We start from the raw sequence: 25,033 nt of genomic DNA on the forward strand, positions 1-25,033 counted from the left end.
ATTTCTGTTGGTTCTAATCAATTATGAATGTCCTGATGTAAATGCAGAATTAAAATACTAGGTTGTTTTCTTGGGCATCATGTAAGGTCCTAAAAATTATACCAAATGAATGTTCTGGAAGAGGGAAAATAAAATACTTGGAAAAATGTAAGATAATATAGTATTTTCTGAAGTATATCTTACTGCATGATGTCTGTGAAGTGTAGATCATCTAACCGTTAAATTCAGTATCTATCACCAAATGTGAGCAATGGCCTGTTAGTAATGTTGCTGGCTTTACAGAAAATCTAAGGCTCTGTGTGCAGCTGTTTTTGCTACTTTTGTTAGCTTTATGGAAAATTTTGCAGAAATCTCTAACTTTTTCTTACCAGAAGTTTTCATTTCTCTGACAGAGTAATGACGCTGTCACTTTAAGCCCACAGTGCTGCTTTATTTAGATCTGGCCTGGTTTATAATGTTGCTTTCCAATACACAATGAGAGAGTTCATCTCCCTTTCAGAAGAGGTTTATGACTGATCCTCGCCTGACTTGGAATGTTTATTTTCTTAAGTTGCTTCACTGCAAAAATGTTTTGAAATGGAGAGTCCCAAGGCTGGTGATGGGGTCTGTGCACCTATTGCTTGTGCTTTATGCAGATCTAATCCCGTCAGCATTAGAGAGCTGTGGTTTTGTGATGGACCTCCTGTAGGTCAGGCTCAGTTCTGGTATTTCTTTGTCCCTTCCCTATCAGTCATCCTTTTTTAAAAACTGCATCATTGGACTGATCTATGGGTGTCGGCAAAACCATCAGAAGCCTCAATAAGATTTAGTTACTGCTCCCAGTCCTTTACAATAACATAAGCTTATTTTCATTTCTCCAGAGGTTTTGGATGATGACATAACCTTGAAATAAACAATTTTAGAAAACACCTTTTCACCACTAGGGATAGTGGCAATAGAGAAGGGATTCACAATAGATTGCTTCTGGATGCTCTTAAAAAGTCATGGATCGGTTTTCTTAAAAATTTAAATCTTAGATGTGAATCTGAAAGTGTACCCTCAGCTTTCTTGCTTGACTTTTGCTGAAGCCACATATTGATTATGTATTAAGTTGACAGAGGCCAGAGGAAAAATCCTTTCTAACCGTGTACCAGGAGTCTATAGAGCTATGTTGTATCCTGTGTGGTGGCTTGTGCTTTGAAAGTGAATAAATAGTGCCAAGTATGGGAAGAAGCATGCACAGCAGAAGAAATGATATGAAGCATGTAATTTGAGATGCGGAAGAGAGTGCTCTGCTCTTCCCTCCCTGCCCTGCCTAGTCTGGTTGTCTGGTCTGCCCCATGTCTGCCTTCCTAATGTCATTTTCTGGTGAGCAGGGGAAGGATTAGAGCTGCTCCTACATAAAGCTGAGTTACCAACTCTACCTGACCCTCTGCAGGAGACCATCCTGGACAAAGGGAAACAGAGCAGGAGGGTTATTTGCTTGAAATCATCTGGGACTTTTATCACTCAACCTGTGGGAAGGAGATGGTGTCTACCTTGGTCACGGGGCATCAGACAAGGTGGAGGTCATGATATGGGGATATCTTTATTCATGTGGAGAGACCAGGAGGGGATTTTCACAGAAAGAGAAAAGTTAGCCAGTCTCTGAGGTTGTTCAGAGCATTAGCAAACAGAATTGTGACCCTAAGGGCTGGTGAAGCTTGAGCTTTACCAGACCAAGGGCAGTGTTAGTTGTGGTGCAGAGATACAATCAAGGAAGGCTTACCTGCTTTTCAGGGGTAAAAAACAGACTGAAGGCCAGCTTGTGGCTGGAGAAGTTTTAATGAGATCTTAAAAAAAGACTGAGGAAACCTTTAAATAAGGTTTTCCCTTTGATTGTCTTCCTAGGTGGGACACTGAAACCACTGGCTGGATGAGAGTATACCTGGTTTCAGTTGTGGTATGTGCTCGATGCTGTGTACATTCCCGCTGAGTATCAGTGTCAACCCTCATTGCTTGCTGGAGCTGACTAATTCATGGCTGCAGGTATTTGGCAGGGCTTTGAAAATGAGTATTGAACCTTCAGCCTTGGTTTGTTTGTTTTGTGAAATCACAATAATTCAAAAAACCTAAATAGATAATTATGAAATTCAAGGCAAGAAAATATGAGACTTCCTAAAGAATAAAGTAAAATAAAAAATACCTCAGAAGTTTGAGACTGAAAGTTTGGGCTTGAGTTGTGGGTTTTTGCTACTTCTTTTGAAGCTGAATAAAGAGGAAAGTGTTTAATGCAGAACTAATTAATACCCATTTCTCTGGGGTGGAGTGATCTATGCTCAGTCATACCTTCTCCAGGGTAACTCAAGTGGATTAATCAATGATCATCTTTCTAATTAAACTGCTGAATAGAGAGTTAGAGGATTTAGAGGTTGATCATTGGTTTTGTGTAGAATCAGTGAATGAAAGGAAAGTAGTGTTAACAAGATGTTCCTTTTTCTCATAGGATCAGTCAAAAATTAGGAAAAAGGTCAGAACCTCTGAAATGTAAATCATCAACAAATATAAAAAAGTATTTTCAAGTGCTTTCACAATTATATTTTCAAAATAGCAAGAAAGATGGGGAAGGAAATGCCATGGATCATCCCAGATACACATACCTGCTTGTCTCTCTTCTGCATCTGACAGAACAGTTAGGGTAGATCCTGAAACTCTGCTTGGGAACAGGAAATTTCCTGAAACAAACACCCAGGCACAGGGAAGTGAAGTCCAGCCTTCCTTGTGCGAAACATTTCTGCCTTCTGGGCAGAGCTGCTTGCTGTGGCACAGCCCTGCCATTGTGGGTAGGCTGAGTAGATGTGCCCAGTCAATGGTCCCTTTCCAAGGACTGGAGTGATTGCTGCCCATAGCAGAGCTGATGCACAGTGTGCCACTGGGCAGCCTGGGCTCCCAGGAGTTAATTATATGCTGAATGTCTGAATACATACTGATATGTCCAGTATGACACATGGCACAATTAGGGTTGTTCCATGGGGCTGAAAAAGTTGTGGGATTCTTTTGTTTGTTTGTTTGTTTTCTGTAAGCAAAAGTAGCTTTCCATGGTATTATATCTGATCTGCAGACTATCGCCAAATTTCTCCAGGGGAAAGAGTGGAAAACCAAGAAAATCATGTGCACCAAACTGAGGGACTGTTGAGGAAAGCTGCAACAGCTGCCACAGGCTGTTCACTGGTTGTTGGTTGAACATAGATGTCACAGAATAAGTTAAAATCTCTCTCATCTGATGATTGACAGGGCAAGATTTCAATGTATATACTGTAACTATCCTGGAAAGCTGTTTGCAGTGCACTTTATAGGAGGGTATTGTGTTGTATTAAGTTTAGCCACAAGTAGCTAACCCTCCCAGGAACCACATGAATAAGCATCAGCTCTCTGCTTCCTTCTTGCCAGACCTGTTGAGGTTTAGTAGCATCTCATACCTCCCTTTCAATACAGGTGTTCTACAGCTCAAAGGAATGGAGGTGTCTGTAGAGTTGTGTTGCTGAATTGCTCAGCACCTCGTCACTATGCACTGGCTTTAACCAGGGGCTATAGTTTATAATGAAGATGTCTGGCAACCGGCAAAACAACCAACCAACCAACCAACCAACAGCTAGTGTTTGCTCCCAGCTCATGCAGATGGCACCTGCCCTGAGTTTGCACAGCCCTTCTCAAATCACAATTGAGGAAGTACATCTGTGACCTTAGTGCTGCTGTTGAGTGTATAATGTAATTCACTCTTTGTTTACAGTAGAGCTGGAAAGACCTACGGTAGCTTTATACTAAGGACTTTACTTCAGCCGTTTGCTGGTGTTTATTTTTGTGTACCTCACTGTTGAGCAGGAAAATGAAAAAGATGAATGGCAAACGGAAGTTTTGTTACCATAGCACATACTGCCAAATCTATTCTGTTAAGACATGCACAGCTATGCCTACCTGTCTGTCCTTAACTAAATGGCAGAGCCCAGGTTGTTGTATTTGCCATGCTTAGTGCATGGGATTTTTGTCCTCGTTAATATGCAGGAAGAAAGAACCTCAGTCTGGGATGTATGAGGTTTATTATAGTGACTTATTATAGTATAGCAATTCTTTGTCTTTTAAGTACTACTTTGTCTTTTTCTCCCATTTTCTGTTTGGTGTTCCTCCCCACCCCCCCTTTATTGTCTTTGTTTTTTTCTTTTTGTTTAGTTTTTGTTTGTTTGTTTGTTTTGCTTTTGGTTTTTGTTTTGTTTTGACATGTGAAAGGTTTGTTTTTTTTTTTTCCAGATTGTTTTCTTTGGAAGTGCTTTGACCTCAGTAGAGGTTTGATGAGAATCATTGATCTTAAAAGACATTTTTTGGGCAAGGGGAAAGAGGAGTGTTGTGAGATCACTGATCTAAGATACCTCTTTCCTCTTAACCTGCTAGAAAAAGAATGTGTAAAGCTTTGTATGTGTGGAGCAATATTCTACCCTATAGATTTTTCTTGTGTTAAGCCTTATTATTCAAGATTGTGCAGGTCTGGGGAGATGGGTATCACAGATTCTGGCAGGGCACTGCTGAGAAGTTTGTATTCACCATGGCAAACTTCCTTCAACATTTGATGGACTGCTTGCGGGGGAGCATTGTGACCTCCCTAAGAGGTAGCTTGCTGGGAGTGCTGGAAGCACTTCAAAAAATCTGGCCTTCTTCCCTGGCCAGGAAGTTTTCTTCAAACAGAGCAGGATATCATCCTTAATAAGTATCCAAGTAAGACCTGATTGGTAGGAAGCTCTTGTAATACTTTGCCATAAAATGCTTTTTTTGTATCAAAAGTAGTACACCATCTGCCTGCTATAAACATTGTGTTCTCATTACTGCCTGTTCTTGTCCAGATTGAAATGTTTTATCTGTACATTTACAAATCTAGGAAGACTGAGTGTTACTATTGTGAGGTTGCCTGGGCTGTAATTAGTTAACAACCCAGTGCATTCCCCATATAGTTATGGGCCAGCAAAAATCCAGGGGAGTCAGATTTGCCTGTGAGGGCAGAGTTTAGCTCTACGTTGTTGAAATTATGTGTGTATACTGACACAGGTCTTGTATTTAGGTCTGTACTAGGTCTCACTCCATGTCTATCAAAGCACTAGTTAAGAAGCTACATCTGTGAAGAGCTGGAAATGTGGTTCCAGCGAAAAAAAAGAAAATGCTTCAGCAGCCCTCTACAGTGAGCTGGAACATGGGAAGAAAAAGGGCACTTCTCAGTTCAGGGATTTTGCAATCATGTAGGTGAGAGCAAGTTATCACCTAGGTCTTTTGAGTCTTAGGCGCAGGTACTCAGGAACTGGATACCATGATGAAGGAAGTGCTGTGTGTCTTTGAGGAGTGGATCCCTATTGTGCCATTCTGTAGGAAAAGACAGAGGTCAGGCGCAGTAGCAGCACTATGAACTTTGCAAAAGAAGGTATCCATGACACATGGATCACAGCAGTGTTGTCTGAATGCCATAGTCATGGCACTTGCATCCGTGTCCTGCAGTGCTTGGCTCTGTGTCTCTTACAGCCATGATTAGGAGGGCTTTGGTGGTCTGTGCTCTAAATGTTCTGTTCCCTACCAGCAAAGCAAGTCTGTGTTTTGTACTTGGAACTTTACAAGTGTTTTTATGGTAACAACTAAGACAAATATTACTTACATCTTATTACTCAAGTTTCCTCTTGGGTGTGACTTGCAGCTTGATACTGCTCTTTACTTTGCTCACCCATTGTTAATTTGTCCATTTTGTATGGGGTTTTTTTGCACCTTGTATTCTTGGCTATTTTGTTTGCATTTCATTTTAAAAGAACAGCCTTTGTTCTGAGTGAAGTCAGTTTAGGACTTTGCTCTAACTCCACTAGTAATTTTGGAAAAAGGAAATTTAACAGCTTTAGACAGAGGAGTAACACCTAGTTTCTATTTTACAGGTTTGCATGTAACACTTTAGTTAAGAATCTATTTAGTTGTGTATGGACTCCATCACCACGCTTTTCAGTAAGATCTGCCCTTTTAAGTATGAGTACGATAAAATTCTTGTGTTAGTTTTAATTCTGTGGTATGTCAGTTTAGCTGTTGTAGATATAAGGATATTTTTATGACAAGGTGCTGTGTGCCATGAAGAAGCAGTTTAAAATCAACTTTGCCAATTCGAACATGACAGAAAATATTATAACACAGTCTGACACTTTGCAGAATGAAAACGACAGACTTGGTAAAGCGTGAAGTTCTCTGTGCCAGCTTTTGGGAGTTCAGTTAGCCACTCTTCTTGTTCAATGCAAACACACTGAGGAGGGTGTTTGTGTCTTCTGTCTTACCATTGTCAGGTGGTGTGGGCAAAAGAGCAGCCAATTGCTATGTATTGGTCTACTCAAAAGTAGTGACTGGCTTTTCAGAGCCCAGCTGGGCTGGTGCAAGAGAACTTCCATGGGAATTCTTTGTAACTGATGTGCTGCTATGTCCTGGCTGGGATTTGATAGAAGTTCGAAATAAGAACATGTGGAAATGGGCAATCCTGCTGTGGTACAGGTACCGTTTGTGGTCTCTGCCGCCACTGTAGAAAAGGGACTGTGGTGGTGCTGGCCCATTTCAAGCCACCTTTCCTAGTTGTGTGTTTCCTGGATGGAAACCTGGACAGCTTAACATAAGCTCCTCTTGAAGCATATGGTTGTAACATGTTGCTTTACTGGGTTTCTAATTTCCATTTGTACATAGAAAGAAGTTTTTTAGCTGTTGTGCATGTTGGCTTTTTCATAGGAGGAGTTAATGATTTAGTTGGCAGTGCTTCAGAACAAACCTTATTTCTAATGTATCTAGGGATACAGGTGTTAACAAAACAATTTTTGTTTTTCAGATTGCCAGCACTACAAAAATAAAGACTTCCATCAAATAATTCTTCAGCTTGGAAAGCTGCAAGAACACCCCACCCTCTCTCTGTGCTTTCACTCACGATGCAGAGAGAAAGAAGACATTTAGAGAGCAAATAAATTATGCAAGGTTTGTTTGTTTTTATTTTGTTGGTTTGTTTATTTCTGAATGTGTAAATTGTATTATGAAACATTATAGGCCAAGATCCAGATACAACCAGTTTAAAATTTGTTTTAGTCCCTAGGTGTTAATGCTTCATATTGGGTGGGTGCTCTTGAGGCTTTAGAGTAAGCCCATAGCGAACAGCAGCACAGGGGGAAATGAAGGCTATGTGAATAGTTACTCTCAAGGCATTAATCCAAATCTTAATGCCTCTGACTTCAAAATAGTTTGTATTTACAAAACTTCAGTCCAGACAAGCCTCCAAATCTGTAAATATAATAGGTGCAGTTTTCTATACTTAACTTAGTAGGGAAAGGGAGGGGTTTAGGCTTTTTCCTGCTCAGCTCAGTGTCTTATGATGTGGTAAATTCCCTCTCAAAGGAGAGGGATGGATGAGCAGTTCTGCTCGTGCAGCATGCATCGTTCTAGAATTAGACAGAAAATCACCAGTGAAGTGATGACCTGCTCCTGATGTCTCACAGAGTCACAAAGGACAGAGCAGTGTTAAGGTTTAAATCTGGTGACCATCAGATGTCTGTCTGCTGTAGTTAGAAACACTGTGAATGGCATATGAGAGAGATATGTGCCTTAGTTGAGGGTTTTGAAAGACCTGGTGCAACTGAGTTTATGGTAGAGCCAGTTTATTCCACCCTGTTTAGTTTTGTCATCTGAAATAAAGGGGTTGTTTAGAGATTTTTAAAAGACTTAATCATGATGTTTTGTAAAAGGCTTGTTGAGAGCATTTGCTGAACTTTTGATTATTTTTGATTGCTTCAGCACGGTGTGTTGTTACTAATTGAAGAAACCCCATATTGTTGTCGATACTGTGCTATCTACTACAATGTGTATGCTACTAGTTAACACAAAATCCAGACCCATTTGGCCTTTGAAGCCGGAGCTCACTGCACAACCCTGACAAAACCACCTTTTAGGAAGTTTAGGCCTATGGGCAGTTTGCGCATCACAGGTTGGACCTCAACACATCCTGTTCATCCTCATTCCCCAGGAGTGTGTCTGACATGATCACATCCACTAGAAAGGAATGCAGTTTCAGAGGAATTCAGTCTCATTCTGTGCTAGGACAGAATTGCTTTTCTTTCCTGACAGAATACTTTGGTGCAAAATGGTGCTGAATAAACGAGAGAACTCTCCGAGTTGCAGAGAGTTGCAGGTTTTTTTTCCCTGACTCACACATGCCAGGCCAGTAACTATTAGAGCTGATTGCTATATAATATTTGAAGAGTTAAAAAATAATATATAGGTATATGTTCAGTTTATTTTGTAACCCGCTCATCTCTTTTTAAAATCAGTATATAATGGAGCATTGCTACATTTTGTAATGACTTCTGGGTTCTGCCACTTGGAAGGGACTTAGGGCAGCGATGCCACAAAAGTAGATATGCACAAACACTTCATCTGTTGTTATTTGGTTACAGAGTATTTGGCCCATTCTTTTCTAAAACAGGCTATTTTGATACTGGCTTATATATTCAGGATATATTATAAGATGAAAATGGATTTGTAGATGTGATCAGTGCTCTGCTGAATATGATTACAGCAGTCTAGAATTTTGGAGTTTCCCTTCTCAGAAAGGTAAAGTAATATAAACAAACAACTCAGAAACAGTCAACTTCTAATTGATTTTGAGAAAAGGATGGCCGTAAAGCTATGCCATTGTGATTGATACAACTAGACTTGCTGTTTCAGTATGTTGTGTCATGCTCTATTGCCACAGATTAAAAGCGTCACAGAGATTTTATGGATTGCAGGACTCATGAAAGTCCTAATTTATTATGTTAGTCAATCTGTTGGGAGTTTGTGGAAGTTTTGATGAATTTTGCTTCTTTGGTTGTTTTTGTTTGATCTGTATTGGTGAAAGGAAGTATTGAACCTGATCCCAAAATTTAACAGCACTAATGTCTGTTGGGGCATTTGTTCCCACAGCCATCACAGTCTTCTGGTGCTATTTGCCACATTCCAGTGCTGTGGGAGGGATGCACTATTTGTTCCCTTCCTAGGTCTTCAGCTTTTTAGCAGTCAGTATGTTTGGTTTCATTTTGTTTCATTGTGCCCACCTGCAGCTTTCCAAAAAGCAGTGAAAACCCAGAGGGAGCTTGTCAGTGGCAGAAGGTGAATTTGAGAACCACATGAAGACATGGAGGAGAAAATTAGGGCATACAGATTCCTAATGATAAACATACCAAGAGCATCCTAAAATTATAAAACATTGTGGTGCATTAAACCACTAATTTGCATTTTGGCTAAGGCAGATCTGCATTTTTGGTCTATCCCTTTAATTTTGTTCTTTTAATTACCTGCTGACCAGTTCTTGGTCTGGAAGCAGCAGGAGCTATGCCTGCAGCAGTTTGCTGACATAATGGTTTCTATCAGACAGAGCAATGGGATTCCTAAGGTTACTTTGAAACCTGGGATCTCCTGCTGTAAACCAGAAGACTGACATGAATAGGAATCTAATTAAAAAGTCCAAGACATTGAATAAAGCTCACAAATGCCATCTGTTCAGCTTTGCAATCTGAAATTGTTCTGTGAATCACGGTAACAATTTTGATTGTTTCCTCATTTACATTGTAGCTGAATTTGGTTACAGCAACCCCCATACAGTCAGAGTCAAGCAGGCTCTGTTAGTATCAGTAACTGCTTGGACTTTTCCAGCAAAGTACGTTCAGGACATAGAGCTGGCTTAAAACCTAATCTCATGAGGAAGACAGTGATACCCTGCAAGGCCCTGCGCTGATTTGCCAGTTTAGAAAATGCCTGGAAAGGGGCAGCACTCTGTCTGTAGTGTCTTGCAACAAATTGTTCCCAGGTTAAAGTAATTAAAAGCAAGGCCTGATTATTTATCTCCTTTGCAAGTGAAAGTCTTACTCATGGGGTTGATTGGATGAGAAAATGCCAAACAGAAATTTGTAGACCAAGGAGGGGAAGAAAACCACCAAGTTTGTGATGGAATGGTTGGGAAACTAATGAAACATGAGAAGAATATGCACCAGTACCTTCACAAAAACTATGGAATAGAGTAATCTTAAAACCAGTTTCACTAATAGATAATGTTAGTACCAACAGTGTACATTCAACCTTAATACAAAATGAAGAAAGAAGACATTGAAGAAAGAAGCTTTGTGGCTATTTGGACAAGCCCTTGTGGCTGATATTCAGGCATAGTGTACAAGGAGAAAGGTGCAAAAAAGGTTGAGGAAGCGGAAGAAAACGTTGGTGTACTGAAGGAAGTCTTGTGGCCTGCTGTTTAAGCTCTGTATCCAGGAAACAATTTCTTATTGGCAGGCAACAGTAGATAAACTCAGTAAAAACGAGTTACTGATTTCCTAAAAAAATCAATCTGGTGTATGCATTTTTTGCATATGTAAGGCATATGTAAGGCTCTAAAGGGGACTCAAGGTGAGATAATATTCCTGTCTCCAAACCTGGCTATCTGCAGTTACTGCCTACCCTTATTTTCTAGTTGTACACTGCTTTCCCTGTTTCCTTGGTGTTCACTGTCACAGCCTTGTCCACCATGGCCCAACAGCTGATCTACACCATTAGCAAGGATCACCAGCCTTACTAAAGACAACACCAAAAATTTAGGCATGCCTGACAAAGTTTAATGATGCTGCTCTTCATCCACAGGGCAGCTGCCCCTGTTACATATATCCAGTTTGATGCTTCTGTAAGCTGGCAGTGCTGACAGGATGCTGGAATGAAAGGAGCAAAGCGGCACCGTGGTACCACGTGAAGGGGAATGCAACTTTCCAGGGGAGCACAGAGTGCTGATCTGTGGCCCCACAGGATGACTACCAGTTGTCCACTCTTGTTCTGTGGCCAGCAAGATGTAGCTCACCCACCGCACTAGAGAGCCCATCCTCCTCCACTGTAAGAGTGGCTGGGGGTTGGTATGTGTAGGTAGTGCAGCTGATAGACAGTAAGCATTACCCCAGGTTTTTCCTGGTCTGTAAGACCAGGCCTTGAGCAGAAACAGCAGTGCTTTGTGTGTGAACATGGGAGCAAAAGGAGGATTTGTGTTTATATTTCTCAGAGAGACATTTTCTTAAGATCTCTGGCAGTCTGGATAGATGATTGTTCTCCCACCTGAGCCTTACCGCTGTCATTAACAGGCAGTGGACATCCTTGCTTGAGATTCTGACAGCTGCTGCTTTTTGTCTGCTCAGAGGCACCTGAGGGTGAACTCTCATTTGTGCTCCACCACTCCAGTGTCCTGTGAAATCTTACAGTGTGATCTCCTGGCGTGTTGTCTTCTACCTTGATATATCAGAGAAGTGTTGTTTTGTTGTTTTTTTTTTTTTCCTTAAAATTATGTACATCAAATATTCCTTACAGTCTTCTGCTGAATTTGCATATAGAATTAGTCTCTTAAAAAACATGTTATACTTTCATATTTGAGAACAACATATTTTAAAATCATTGAGTGTGTAATACAGGCTAATATTAAATAGGCTAACAAAATAGTCTTGTAAATCAGAGATCAGAAAAGAAAATGACATGTAGTAGGTATTGAGAATTCTCCCTTCAAAACAAAGCCAGTGTTTCTTCTTCACATGCTCATGCCTTGCACAGCTTTGTCTTATAAAAGCAATGTGGACAATATTAAAAAGAAATTTTATGGAGATTTCATCGCTCTGAAAGACAGCATTTAAGAAAATGTTGCCTCTCTGTATTTGCTGTTGCAAGCAAACTTGGTGCTTATTCAAGTGCAAATGTTGCATGCATTTGTGTGAACTGAAATTGTAATTACTTTTCTATCTACCTGTTGTTGGCACTGATATAATAATTATTCATGGAACTGAACAAAACAGGTGAGCTAAATTTGAGATGTTTATAAATATATTAAAAAATACTTAAAAAAAAAAGAGAAAAGCATAATGTATAGTAATTAAGTAGTACTGGAGTTCAATGCACTTGTAGCAACACTAATCTCGTAGAAGTTCATACAGTGCTGGAGAATTTGTTTTTCAGGTGGCTGAGGCACTAAATGTTGCCTCAACTCATTCATTAAGGCCTCTCATGAAAGCTTTGCCCTTCATTCACTGATACAGTTGCTGTTTAGGTTGCCCAGAGTGGGTGGTATGTGTATAAGCCACAGCTGTCATTGGAGTCCAGTTTCTTGTGAAAGACATTTGGCCTTTAGGTATGTTTCTTCTGTTGGACTCATCGAGCCATTTGATTTCCAGAAATGTTCTTCCTTTGAAGTCTCTGCAGTATGTCTGAAGAGGTGACAATATAGTTGCAGAATACCCTTTCATTTGGGACTGAAGCCAACTGCTGCCACCCACTCTCCTGCAAGATACCTTGCACACTGAGGAACTTGTCTCCAACCTTAAAAAAGAAAACCAACCAACCAAAAAACCAACACCAAACCCAAAACAAAAAAACAAACTTCCAAAAAATCAACTCCAGTTTTAGGAAGTGCAGTGCTCTGAACAGAGTGACTGCAAAACAGTTTTAATGTTGTGGATCTTTTCCTGCACTATTAAAATGCAGCTGGTGTAAGAGCTGCTGTGTTGTGTTTTGCCGGGCATGAAGCAGTAGGAAGGGCATGGTCCAAATCTCTGTCACAGGGAGTGATAAATCAACTACCAGGCACTGAACCTTCTGCTTGTTGGCATAGCAGAGGGAGGGGCAGAAATTGCATGATCAAAGACATCGGAAGTGGTGATTAAAGCAATCTTATTTATTGTTTTAGTTTTCTATTTCAAAGCCTTTTCTTTACCCTTTTCTGTTTTCTGAGTTGGCACAATGGGTGAAATTCTGTCACTCTCAAAGTTAGTAGAAAGTTTGATGTCAGCTTTAAGGGACCAAGATTTCACCCATGGTGTTTTAAGATAGATTGGGTGTTAATACGGCCTCTGTGTATTTTTATGATTTATAGGTAAAATTGTGTTTGAAGTGTTAGATAACTTTAAGTTACCTGAAGAAAATCATATTCATTTTTATTGTGGGAAGTTTCATGTAATTACAGTAAATTTTGTACTCATTTTTCTCAAAACTTTTTTTTTTGGTGTCTACAGAAAAGAGCATTTTTACTGGCACATTAACTTTCACTTAAGACAAAAATGAACAGTATCTTTTGACTTTCAATTTATACAGTAGTAAAATAAGTATTACTAGGTATTTCACCAGCTATGTGACTTCAGTATACTTAATGATAAAATATCACTTGAAATTTGTTGAGGAAAGAACTTCTGTCTAGAAGAAAAAAAGTGCCACAAAATGCCATGGATGTTCTCCTGGTTGCAGTCTTGAAATAGCCCTGCTTATTCCTCTAGTGGATAAGGAAAAGAATTACAAGAAATAATTACATGTAAAGTGTGTGTCAGTGTAATCTGCTTATGTAAACCTCTGTGTATTCAAATTAGTATAGAACACTTATGCTCTTTTTTCCATAGAAAATAGTAGTATAGAGATGTTTCATATTGGTTTGTAGCCTAGGACACCAATGTCAGATGTGGTTTTTAGTATATTGTATAGAGATCTGCATATGTGACTTTCATATATATTATTTTCCATTAAAGAGCTGTATGAAGCATGGGTAGGACTAGTAGAATATTAAGCAATAATGAGATAATATGATATTGCTTAATTTTCTGGCTATTTTTAACTGGTAAAATTTAGTTGGATGAAAAGCAGTTCTCTATACTGTGCATTCAGTTAAACACCCATGAGGTATGACCTAGAATTCCTTAATAAAATTCATGTTAAAATGTTATTGAGTTCATCTGGTTTCCAGGATGTGGTCTTTTGTTGCATTGGCAAACTTGACTAAAGCACAATTATTTCTTTGCATCTTGATACCTCGCTGTAACCTGAATTAAGTGCTCTTGAGGACAGGAACTGAATTTTAGTGCTGTCCATTACCTGACACAGTGGGAGCTTGTGGGAAGGGAACAGATGCTTTTGAGCATTAGAGCAGAATAACACATGGTAACTGGATGTTATATGAATGATGCGGGGGTTAGTTCATAGAATCATAGAATGATGGAAATGTTTGGGTTGGAAGGGGCCTTTAAAGGTCACCTGCAATGAGCACAGACATCCTCAGCTAGATCAAGTTGCTCAAAGCTCTGTCCAACCTGACCTTGAATGCTTCCAGGCATGAGACATCTACCACCTCTGTGAGCAATCCAGTGTTTCAGCACTCTCATCATAAGAAATTTCTTTCTTATATCTAGTCTGAATCTGTTGTCCCTTAGGTTAAAACTGTTACCCTGTGTCCTGTCTCTACGGGACCTGCGAAAAAGTCAATTCTTATGAGACGAGAAAGCTTTGGCGTGAGGCTTATTGTGACTTTTCTTCCATATGACCTTCTTTCCCCCAGTCATCACTTGGGCATTCACCACATATTAATCTTCAGTTTTCTTGTTTTCACAGCCGCTGCAGGTCCCCCCACTCTGTCCGTAGCTGCCGTAGATGAACCATGACAGGACTGAACAGTTAGTACCCAATAAAGAATATTTCCAGGTGGCAAATAACTCCATAACTTGTTGCCTTGTTCATCCTTTTCTCCTCTTGGGACCCAGAAGCCATGCTGGGAGAGGGAAGCCTTTTTGGTGCTTGTTCATTCTTTCATCAGAAGCATCTGGGTTGTTTCAGGAGCTCAGCAGATTGCTGTGCTACAGCTTAGGAAATTATTGTAAGATGTCTGTATTGGTTTATTTCCTGTGTGTCATTTCCTGTGTTATTTCTACAGAATAGCCCTTTCTGTTACACAGACATAAATCACCTATGCTATAATGTTTCCATAGAAAGTGGAGCAGTGCCTTACAGACACAATGAGACTGTAGTGCTGTCTACTAAGCTATTAAATATACTTTATATAGTGGTAGATTTCTGGAAAATCAAGAGTGAATTTCTGTGGGATTAACAAAATAAAAAAATTATGGGTATTTTTGTCTCATTTTGTGATAAGTCTATATGTATTTCTGTCTTTTGAATTCTTTTGGAACAAGTTGAATTTTTAGCTAATGTACTTATTCTTTTCCAGGCTATGATTTCTTTACTGTTGCCTTTGTCCTCACCAGAATATTTTTCATTTCTTCCTAAAATAATGTGAAATTAGATCAAAGTATTAGCAACTAGCACAGGATTGGCATATACCCAGTATCTCAAACTCAATATTTATCCAGACTATGTATAGCCGATTGATTAAAGTGGTTTCAGGTTTTAAAAAAGTCAAGAAGCTATTTATGTGTGTTGGAATAAAAGCTGTAATGTTGAACAAAGTTTTGATTACTCATAGAAGTTGGAAATGAAAAAATATTTGATTTTCAAGACTTTTGTAGAAGCAGTAAAGAAAGATTTATAGTAAAATCCAGGAGGTGAAGGTTGGGTTACCTAAATTCTTTGGACTTCATGGGGAAAACCAGAGAGAATGACAATTAAAAAAAAAAAAAAATATATATATATTGCAAGGCCAGAAGTGATCATTTTGATCATCTGTTTTGATTTCCTGAATAACACAGATTGTATTACCAAAATTTTTTTCTTTATCAAGAAATACTACTTCCCATGTTTTTGTTTAAAAAAAAAAGAAAAAAAAAGAAAATATTATTTAATCTTTAATAGACCATTTCATGATTATTGCATTTCTGTAATTCCCCTCAGATCTTGCTTTGCTTCTGCTGCTGATGGTCAGTACTGAAGGTTTGTTCTCCTAAATGGACCGGTGACCCTGACCCACTATGTCCCCTTCCAAGTTCTTGCAGAATGTGAGGAACTAAGCAGTATATGATGCTTTAGCAGCTGCTGCTTTTATGCACGTGTTTTGACAGACTATGCACCTTGTGAAATCCTTTCCTGCTGAATTAAGTGTGCAGCCTACAGGACAAGATGCAGCAATAGTGCTGAGCCCATCCACCCCTTGGCCATCATTCTGCCAGGAGAAGCCCTCTTGTCCATGCACCCATCTCTTCTCCTTGTCTTTCCCCCTGCCTTTGACTGGGGATAATGATACCACTTCAGCACAGCAATTACGGGTTTGTAATTGAACCCCCTGATCATTATGATAATATGCCCTGTGTGTTTGAATGTACTTTGCCAGGCAGTAGCAGGTACCATTCTGCAATAACCAGCCTGATTTTTTTAACTAGTTATGATAGCAGAAAATTGTAATAATTTCACTAGGCAAAGTCTTGGCATCACCAAACACTGTGGGGATTTTATCACCATAAATGGGATCTGGGTCAACACTCACCTACTGCTGTTTTTTCCTTCTTCCTCCTGATACTGGCAACTTTGAGGAAAATTTACCCTCCTGGGACAGAGATGGCAATCTATTTGTGTTGCTGAGTGTTGCTTCTTGCAACAAGCAGTTGGGGTTCTTAACAGTTCTGGTCAGAAGCATTTCATTAGTTAAAATGTTGTGAAATTTTAATACCGAGGTTATATAACTGAAAGGATTTGGAAACCTCAGTTACAGAGTCACTGCTTCTGTCTAGACTGTGGAAAGAAAAGAGCGAGTGTTATACTGCAAAGTGGTAGCTCAGTTTTTGGCAAGATGTAACAAAATATTCTGAATGTCGTACAAAAAACTGTCTTTGTCGTGACGATCAGTTCTTATATAAATGCACGACTGTGTTGTCAGCTTGTGGATGTTCCTTCCAAACACTTCTGCAAGGAGTGTATGGAAAATTTATACTGTGATTTTTCCCAAGATGATGTCTAAATCCAAAAAGGCTACTTTAAAGCAAATACAGTATTAAAAAGTTTCAAAGCCATTAGTTTTATACTGTGTGTTATTATTTGGAAATTATTTCTTTTGCCTATTTCATGTAAAAATTAATCCAACCTGATGACACTTGCAACAATAATTTTTTGTTTCATTTTGGCACAGTCAATTACTGGAGGCTTTTAGCATTATTGTAAGGGATAATAATACAATTTTCCTCCCATGTTACCTTTTTTGTATATGTAACCTTCCTAAAGTAGCTTGGCCTTAGCTTCCTTCTACTTAGAAAGCTTTCCTTGACATTTATACAAAGGTTTCCTCACTGAAAATCAAGCTGATTTAATTTTTATGTATGCTTGATGAGGTTGGCCAACAGCTTATCCCAAATCTCTTTATACCAGCGTTTTATATACTGAAAGAATATTCTGCTTTCCATTTTTTGTTCTCTTTTCTAAAGAGGTTTGTCTTTTTCATGTCTCCAAATTGTCTTATTCTTTTTTTAAATAACTGAACAAAATAGTTCTGTAAAAGTTCCAATTATATGGAAAGAAGACTTATTATGTTTGACCATTTTAACAAATTAAAGAACACTTTATTTAAAAATTGCTTATTCATACTGTTTTCTGGCTACATCTTTTTAGTTGTAGTGCCATTCCTACTTCCTTCATGCATACTTGAAAAAAAATATACTCAAAGAAAAATAAAACTAACAACACAAAATGATGATTTGCATGAGGAGAAACAATGCAAATCAAGTGCCATTTATTTAAGCAAACTGTTTGAGCTACTCTCAAAACTAATTACTTTTTTCCATACCTGTTGCCATCATGATGTTTTATTCTGTGACTTATTTGTAGGGCATGCTTTTCAGCCAAATAGAAAAATGTGACTTTGTTTTGCTTCACAGTTGCACCAAGGTGAAAGATGCAGGATGGAGCTGTTGTTTTTCTGGTAAAGATCAAGAAAGTGTCACACGTTCAGAGTTTTTTCACCTGAATTCAGCAACTTAATGTGCAAGTGCACAGTGGGAATATTGCTAGCTAAAGGACAGATAATAGATGGATGTAGTTACAAAACCTGATGTTACTGTTTAGTTGGATGATGGGGCTTAGTTTTCCGTACCCAACTTCTACAAATCAAATCTCCTGCCTTGCACTTTCGAGAAGGAAAGCTGCGCTTTTGAACCTCGTGCTGCTGTAGAGGTTCCATATGAAAACACATTCAGACATTTTTGTTTAAGATAACGGAGCATCTGGAGACAGGCTGTGTGATATTGGGTGTGACAGGGAGCAGCAGTGGTCCAGGGTGGGGTTCCTCTTGGCAGTTGCAGCCACTGCCAGGGTCTGCCTGGGTCGCCAGATAGCAACTAGGAGCCGTTAGAGCATCTACAGGAAAGGGGTTCCCCCCTGATTTGCCTCTCTGATGCTCTGGTATCCAGCATGTTGGAGAGGCTGGTGGGAAGATAACCCTCTCTGGAAGGTGGGGTGCCCAAATAGACGAAGAGTTGTCTTTTGAGTGAGCTCTTCTTAATTACTTAGAGAGGGACTTAACTGTGGCCTTCTCCCAAGTTCAAGTCTTTGAAATGATTGCAGAAGGGTCTGATGCAAGGGGTGCAGGCAGGGCCAGGCAGGCAGCACCCTGTTCTGTTCTCCTGTGTGACACAGTTGCAGGATGGTTTGCATCACCTCTGGAGTCCCTCTTCTTCTCTCAGCTGGTGGTTAGGGCGTGTTTGTACTTGTCTGTCTGTGTTTAGGGTGACAAAACCCCATCAACTTGGGTGTCACAAGTACATTTAGCCTAGGAGACTTTCTGAATGGTGGAGGCAGATGGCTAAAATAACTTTGTGTTGAAGGGAAAATACGTTGATATTGATTTGTCTGATTTCAGAGCATCAGTGTTGTCTCTACAATAAATAGTTTATATTCATTACTGTATTTTGTTTTCTTTAATAAACTGTTACAGTGGAAGAAAAGCTAGCTGTTCAAAGATTGCTCCAATCTAGTTCTGATGCCACAGCACAGTTGGAATAAAGAAATGTAGCAGAAGTCTATATCCCTGCTAGTAGGGGTGGGCAGAGGAACTTGGAAGTCCAAGTATGTGAGTGGGAGAAAGCCCCCATAAACATGCAGGATGGCAGCATGGCCATCTGTCTGTCTCGCAGGCATGTACTTGGACATCCTCAGTTCTCCGTTGTATGAGAAATTGGTGACAGACATCTGTAGCAGACAGTGTTACCCATATCCTAAGGGCCAGGTCACAAAAGCTATGTGAGTGATGCAGTAAGATAAGGGTGTGGGGAGGGCTAGGTGGGTGCTTTGGCTGGGGTTCTGTGACAGAGAAGCTCCCCTTCACAAGGATCTAACCCTGCTCTCCCTGCCCATGTTCCTGAGCAGCTGGCTTCTAAACAGTGCCCAAAGCAGAAAGCTACTCCAGCTGAACCAAGTGAGGCATGACCTGGCCTGCTGTAGTGCCTCATGTGGATGACTGAATGGGTTTTGGAGACTCGTTATTGGGCTGCAGTTAGAGAAGGAACAGGGAGCAGAAGAGCTTACAGGGACTGGGGGAAGCAGTCTTGGGCTGAAGAAGAGAGACTTCTGCAGAAGGGGAAGTGGGAGTGGAGAATAGTTGTTTAGCAGATAAAATTTGTGGTGCTGATGTGACAATAAGGGAAGATGGGAAGAGGAGAGGTGATGAGGAAGAATAGCTGGAAAAAGAATACAGGAAGCACAGGAAAGAAAATCAATATGTAGTGTAGTTTGTGTTTTTTAATTACTTGGTGATCAAAAAGGCAACTCTTGTATGTAATTTGGACAGCTCGACAGCACCCCCTCGTTGCTCAGGTTGTAACATACCTTGGTACACCAGGTTATGTCCATGAGGCGTAGAAATAATTTGAATTTTCAATTAGGTTTTTCCTTACATGTAGGTAGCTTTTTTGTAGTAATGCCTGTATGTGCAGATGTTTCTTATCTTCTTGGAAAAGGAAGTAGAGGAGTTATTTCAAGGCAGACAGGATATTCCTAGCTGGTGCTCTCCTTTTTTTTCAATTACTGCAAGTGCAACTGAAGAGGAAAGGCTTATTTCCAGAAAAAGTAGCAGCTGAAAGTGTCAATGAGTATGTTACTGGGATTAAAAAACCCCCCAAAACAAACCTGAAGCAACCACGTAGAAGAGATTTTATTTTTTATTTTCATATCAAGAGCAAGAGAGGAGGCATGCATATGTTCTGTCTGCAAGATTGCTCAGAAGAGAACATCTAGTATGAGCACTCCAGCTATCTCTGACACTTACTGAAAATGGGATGAGTTAGTCTCTGAATTGCCTGAGTCATTCCACTAACTGTAGCGTGAACTTGGAGTACCAGCTAATGTACCAAGTTCTCTCTGATCAGAGAAGATGAATCCCACCCCCTCCTTGCTTATTACTGGAGGTGCTCAGTGCAGAAGAGCTGTTTGGCAGGCATCCAGGCAGCACTTTGGCAGGGTTTGGGTGGTGTGGCAGAGCTGCTGTCTCTGAGTAGGAGTGAATGCTGGCTCTTGCGCACCATTTAGTTGTTGCACAGATGGAGTTAAAATAGCATCTCAGGCTGACTTCTCCATGGTTGTTTATGGCTTGTAGTGGTTTCAGGAAATGCTGAACTAATGTTGCTGAGATTCTTGGATGGTGCCATTTCCGTCACTTAGGAAGCCATTGTTCTGGTGTGTGAAGGGCTGCAAAGCATTTGTCTGACATAGGGACAGAGTACAAATGTTTGTGCTAAGATATACTGCCTTTTTTTATATTTTTCCTAAAAAAAACCTTTGAATTTTCTTATGATGTTTTTGCTTTGTGGTCTATCACTGTGTGCTGCTCATAGGGCTTAACCAGTAGTGTTTAATGAAAACTTTTGGTTTAACACAGATTGTTTTTTTCTTTATGAAGTTTGAAAATTTCTAAGGTGTAGTCTTCCAATGAGTTGTTTTTTTTTTTTTGCAGACCACAGTAGCTTGTTGATGTGTTAGCTGAAAACATAAGTCTGCACATAATGGCAAGAACCTGATGATTAGAACTGATCCAGGAGGTTCATGCATTTGTGGTGGATGCAGAAGAGGAAATCTGTCCCTTTTTCATATGCAGAAAACTCATCTAGTATTACTATGCACATCCGTCCTGTAAGTTATTCTCAGCAGTAAAACAATTATCAACATTCACAGTGATAGCAAAAACCTTCTCCTAGCATTCCTGTGAAGTTGTGAATCACACTTTTGCTGAGATGCCTCTTGATAGACTGCATGAACTATGGTAGTTAGACATATTTGGGATGAATTACAGTGTGAATGTGAACACAGTGTGCATTATAATATAAATTATCTTTGATTTGCAGAATATGCTATGTCTATTGAGCTAATGCTGCTCATAGAGAAGGGCTTACCTACTGTATTTACAAGAAAGGGTCCTGTCCAGTTATGTGGCTGGCCTGGTTAGACCTGCTTAATCAAACTTTCTCAACAACCCCTCCCAGATACATTATGTAATATTCAGTTCAATTTGCTGTTGGAGAAACCAAGTATAGTCAAAGGTGCAAAACAGTAATATTGAAACTGGTGTTTGAAGGCAGGAGCTGCTTCCTGCACAGGCAGAATTTTGAGAAAGTCTTTGTTGTTTCTTTTGTGCTTTCCACTCGTGTAACTGCAGTTCGTCAAATAATTTAAGTCTTTTAAAGTGATATTAATCTAAACCCAGAATTTCAGTGGTGGTTTTAGGACACTGATATTTTCTCATTCGCCTGTACAGAAGTGGTTGTGTGCAAGGCAGCCTCCGCTGCCTCCTGCAGCTGCATATTTGAGCAGGCTTGCAGGAACTGAATTTATTTGGAAACTGACAAGGACGTTATGAGTCTGAATAAATGTTGAGGCTTTATAGTTTACTTCTGTGAAAGACTGATCAAAGCAATAGCTTTAACTGTTGTAGCATGTGCCTGCCTCTCTCCTTACCTCAGAAGATACTAGGGCAGGATTAAATTATGTAGTTATGGTGCTCAGAGGCACAATATCTGGTTGGTTGGGACAGTGAATCTCCAGCTCTTGTTTTCACAGACTGTTTTCCACTGAAGTTCCCAGGGCATTTTTGTGCAGTTCGGAGGGAAGCCTGGGTCACCCCTGGGGTGCAGAAGTGCTGGAGGGGTATAGTGGGGTGTAGAGGAGCAGTCCTGACCATGGAGTGATCTGACAGGCTTTTCCCTTGCATTTTGCCACAGTCAGGAGTTGGACATCTGCTGCTGTGGCCATGTTGCTTTTAGGCCCAGCCTGGGGAGGTCTGCACTGCAGTGCCAGCTTCTGATTTCCTTTCCAAAAGCCAACTCTTGCGTTCGGGTATTCATATAAAAGTGTCTGTGGCTGTACCCAGTGTTTGGCTGGTGACCATCCTTGGCTCGGAGGTTGCTGTCTGCTGCCTGGACATGACTTGCTTGTGTAGTTCCCTGTTCCTAGAATTGGCCTGGGCTGGCTCCCCTTCACTGGGAACCATGCTCCTCCTGTTGTGGGGTAGTTCAATTAAACTGCAGAGGAACAGAGAGGAGGAGGGGTGGGGAACAAAATGAAACATTTGTTTTAGAGACATCTAAGTTTTGATGGAAACTGGAATTGAACACACTTAATTACGGGATGAACAGAAAGTACAGTTTTATTCTTAGTGGTGTATCTCGTGATGATGCCGTCACAGACTCGTGCCAGAAGTGAGCATGTAGCAGGAGGATTTCAGCTGTGTAGTCCTGTGGGCAGCACGTGAGCGCTGTGCCAGTTGCAGGGCTTGTGCCACCAAGGTCTTGAGGTGCAACTGATTCTGTGTACCCTTCCCTGCTGGGTCCCAGATCAGACCCACGTATTCTATTTCCTCTTACTTCATCTCCTCTGTCTTCTCCTTGGTTCTTCCTCTCTTTCTCAAGTGTTAGGACAAAGGTTTTTGTTTTAGTAATTGCTTTTGTTTGCAGGCAATGAGCAAGGTGCTGTTGCCCTGCCTTGTACCTACGCAAAAGTCAGCTTTAGGGAGCGTGTTGTTCTAGCCCCATTTACAGGGAAGAACTCTGAGTCATGCTGAACTATTTCTTCTTAATACCCTTGGATTAGGTAATGCCACTACCTTCGCTGCTCAGCACAAGGCTTGACTGGGTGGGCTGCATCCCACACCAGCTGGGGAAAATTGCAATTTCCCACCCCCCAGCACAGAACCTGCTGTTTCCTTTCATATATTATTTGCATTTCACAGATATTTCTCCTGCTCCACATCAGGCAAAACAATGCTATTTTATTGTCTTTTGTCTTGGTTAAATGTTTATGTTTAAGACTTGATTAGTTAAAGCACTCAGGCAAAATTAACTGAAGTATAGCCTACCTTTTTCAATGGCAAAACAAATCATGAGGCAGTTTGAGTGGAACCAGTGTTTATCTTGCTCACAAATGAAGGATCAGATTAATATTCTGGACATTGTTTTTGTTTTCGTTTTGTGCTTTTGAGTGCAGCAAATGCCTTAATATGCACCAGGCATCATCAAAAGCTAGCATGAAAAACAACCTGAGATGCTGCTTTCAACATTTGCTTGTTCTTAAAGCCTTTTAAGTAGATCAATTGAGTAATTTCAGCAACAAGTTTCCAGAAGATTGTGGATCACCCTTAGACACCTGTTGTATGTATTTAGGAACCTTTTCCCCTCTGCTTCTCGTCTGGCAGCTGGGAATGTGTTTTGCCTCTGATTAACTCTGCAATCTGGCTGCTTAAAGGAAGACATCTAACACTGGTAAGGTTACCTCTTTTATCATGGCTATTCATTAGCTCTCAGCAGCACTAATTGTTCTTTTATAGTGTTTTGTAGTGGGTAACATTACCCATCAGCCTAATTTGCCTTAGAGCAGAGCACCCCAGTTGCTTCCCTCCTGAGGACATCAGCGGGACAAGAACCAACGCCTCCATGAGGTGGGGAGCAGGGGTCTCTGCAGGATAGGCAAGAGGGGATTTTGTCCTTGCGAAGACTGTGACAAGGCTTCAGGTGAAGGCTGTGTAGCCTTGTGCCTACATCTTCCCCTTCAGGCTTCCTGGGGTTTCCTCAGCCCATGAGGACAGTCCCCAGGCTCCTGGGTGATCAGAGAAGAACACGTTACCTCTGGTAGGAAATTGGTAGTGTGTGCTGTTTAAAATAACAAAATGAGGATTGCAATGTGGCAAATCAATCTAGAAACTGTCTTGGCTATGAATGTGATCCTAGGTCGCTGTTGCCTACAAAATGTATGTTGTCCTTTTCTCTCCCTTTTTTCATGTCAAAGTAACAGACTTCATTTTTGTCCCACTAATTTATTTCAATCTGTGGAAAACTGGAGATCTCTAGCTTTTTTTCCCATCCACCTAAGAATCCAGCAGAACAGAGGATTTGGTGAGACTGGTCATGAAAGTACTGAATCAAGCTGTGCATTTACCTGCAAACATCTGCAGATCTTTTTGGGCTTGGTCCCTGTTGCAGGCTCAATACTTGTGGTGTCATGGATTATATATATAAATAGCCCCAGGACAGAGGTTTGATTAGGGGCCTGCTGCCTCATGTCCCTGCCAGCCCCTGGGGATGCAGCTGGCAGTTCTACTTGGTCTCAGGGTGACACAGCTGTGCCGTTTACCACCAGAGTCTCAGGGCTTTGCTCCTGTGATGAACCCTGAGAAAGGGAGAACCACCTGTGGCTGGTCAGTCAGACCCTTAAAAACTCAGGGGGTGGTCTAGGTTGTAAATTCTAGTTAATAAACACTCCGCTTTACTGGTGGAGCAACACACAAGACCTTTAAAAATCTTTATTTGCCATCTCAATTATACTACAAGTCAGAGTCACCTTTTTGGTTTTATTTTCTTCTCTTTCATCCTCAGATTATTCCTGCAAACAAAGAGGAAATAATTCTGACAATCATTTATCGAAGGTAGCTAATAAAACAATAGAAGGATGTAGGCTGAGGCATAAATGGGATATTGTGACAGATGTAGATGATTATTAACCAGCCAATGTTTCCGCAAAGGATTCTAATCATAAACACAGCATGGAGTGAATCTGGGTGTATTAATAGCAAAGGTTTTATGGAAATTCTGAATGTGGGCCTTTTCTTTAACATCCTATTTCCTGCTTTAATTGATAGAGTGTGAAGCTTTCACACAAATAATTCAGAAAACATTATTCTGCATCTCTGACATTAAGTACATGGTACAGGCCAGGAACAATATGTTGTGGAAGGATTTCTTAAAAAGGACAGTTACACTGTTGCTTTTTTAGAGGTGTGACTAGTGACAAATGCTAAACTTGGTGATATAAA

General features: G+C 40.4%; 2 protein-coding genes across 4 annotated transcripts in view; both read left to right on the forward strand.

The window, feature by feature from the left end:
• The window catches only part of SCAF8 (SR-related CTD associated factor 8), a 150,477-nt gene extending 143,508 nt beyond the window's left edge, over nt 1–6,969 (forward strand). Inside the window, exon 21 of the mRNA XM_050316753.1 lies at nt 6,839–6,969. The gene's annotated coding sequence lies outside the window, so the exon portion shown is untranslated. The remainder of the gene's footprint in view (nt 1–6,838) is intronic.
• The window catches only part of TIAM2 (TIAM Rac1 associated GEF 2), a 141,243-nt gene continuing 123,154 nt past the window's right edge, over nt 6,945–25,033 (forward strand). For 2 of the 3 annotated variants that reach the window (XM_050316745.1, XM_050316749.1), the window contains exon 1: nt 6,945–6,981. The gene's annotated coding sequence lies outside the window, so the exon portion shown is untranslated. The remainder of the gene's footprint in view (nt 6,982–25,033) is intronic. The other variant, XM_050316748.1, reaches the window with a different exon arrangement.

Source organism: Myiozetetes cayanensis, unplaced genomic scaffold (genome assembly GCF_022539395.1).
Source record: "Myiozetetes cayanensis isolate MyiCay16 unplaced genomic scaffold, myiCay2020 scf2-11, whole genome shotgun sequence".
Classification (NCBI taxonomy): Eukaryota; Metazoa; Chordata; class Aves; order Passeriformes; family Tyrannidae; genus Myiozetetes; species Myiozetetes cayanensis.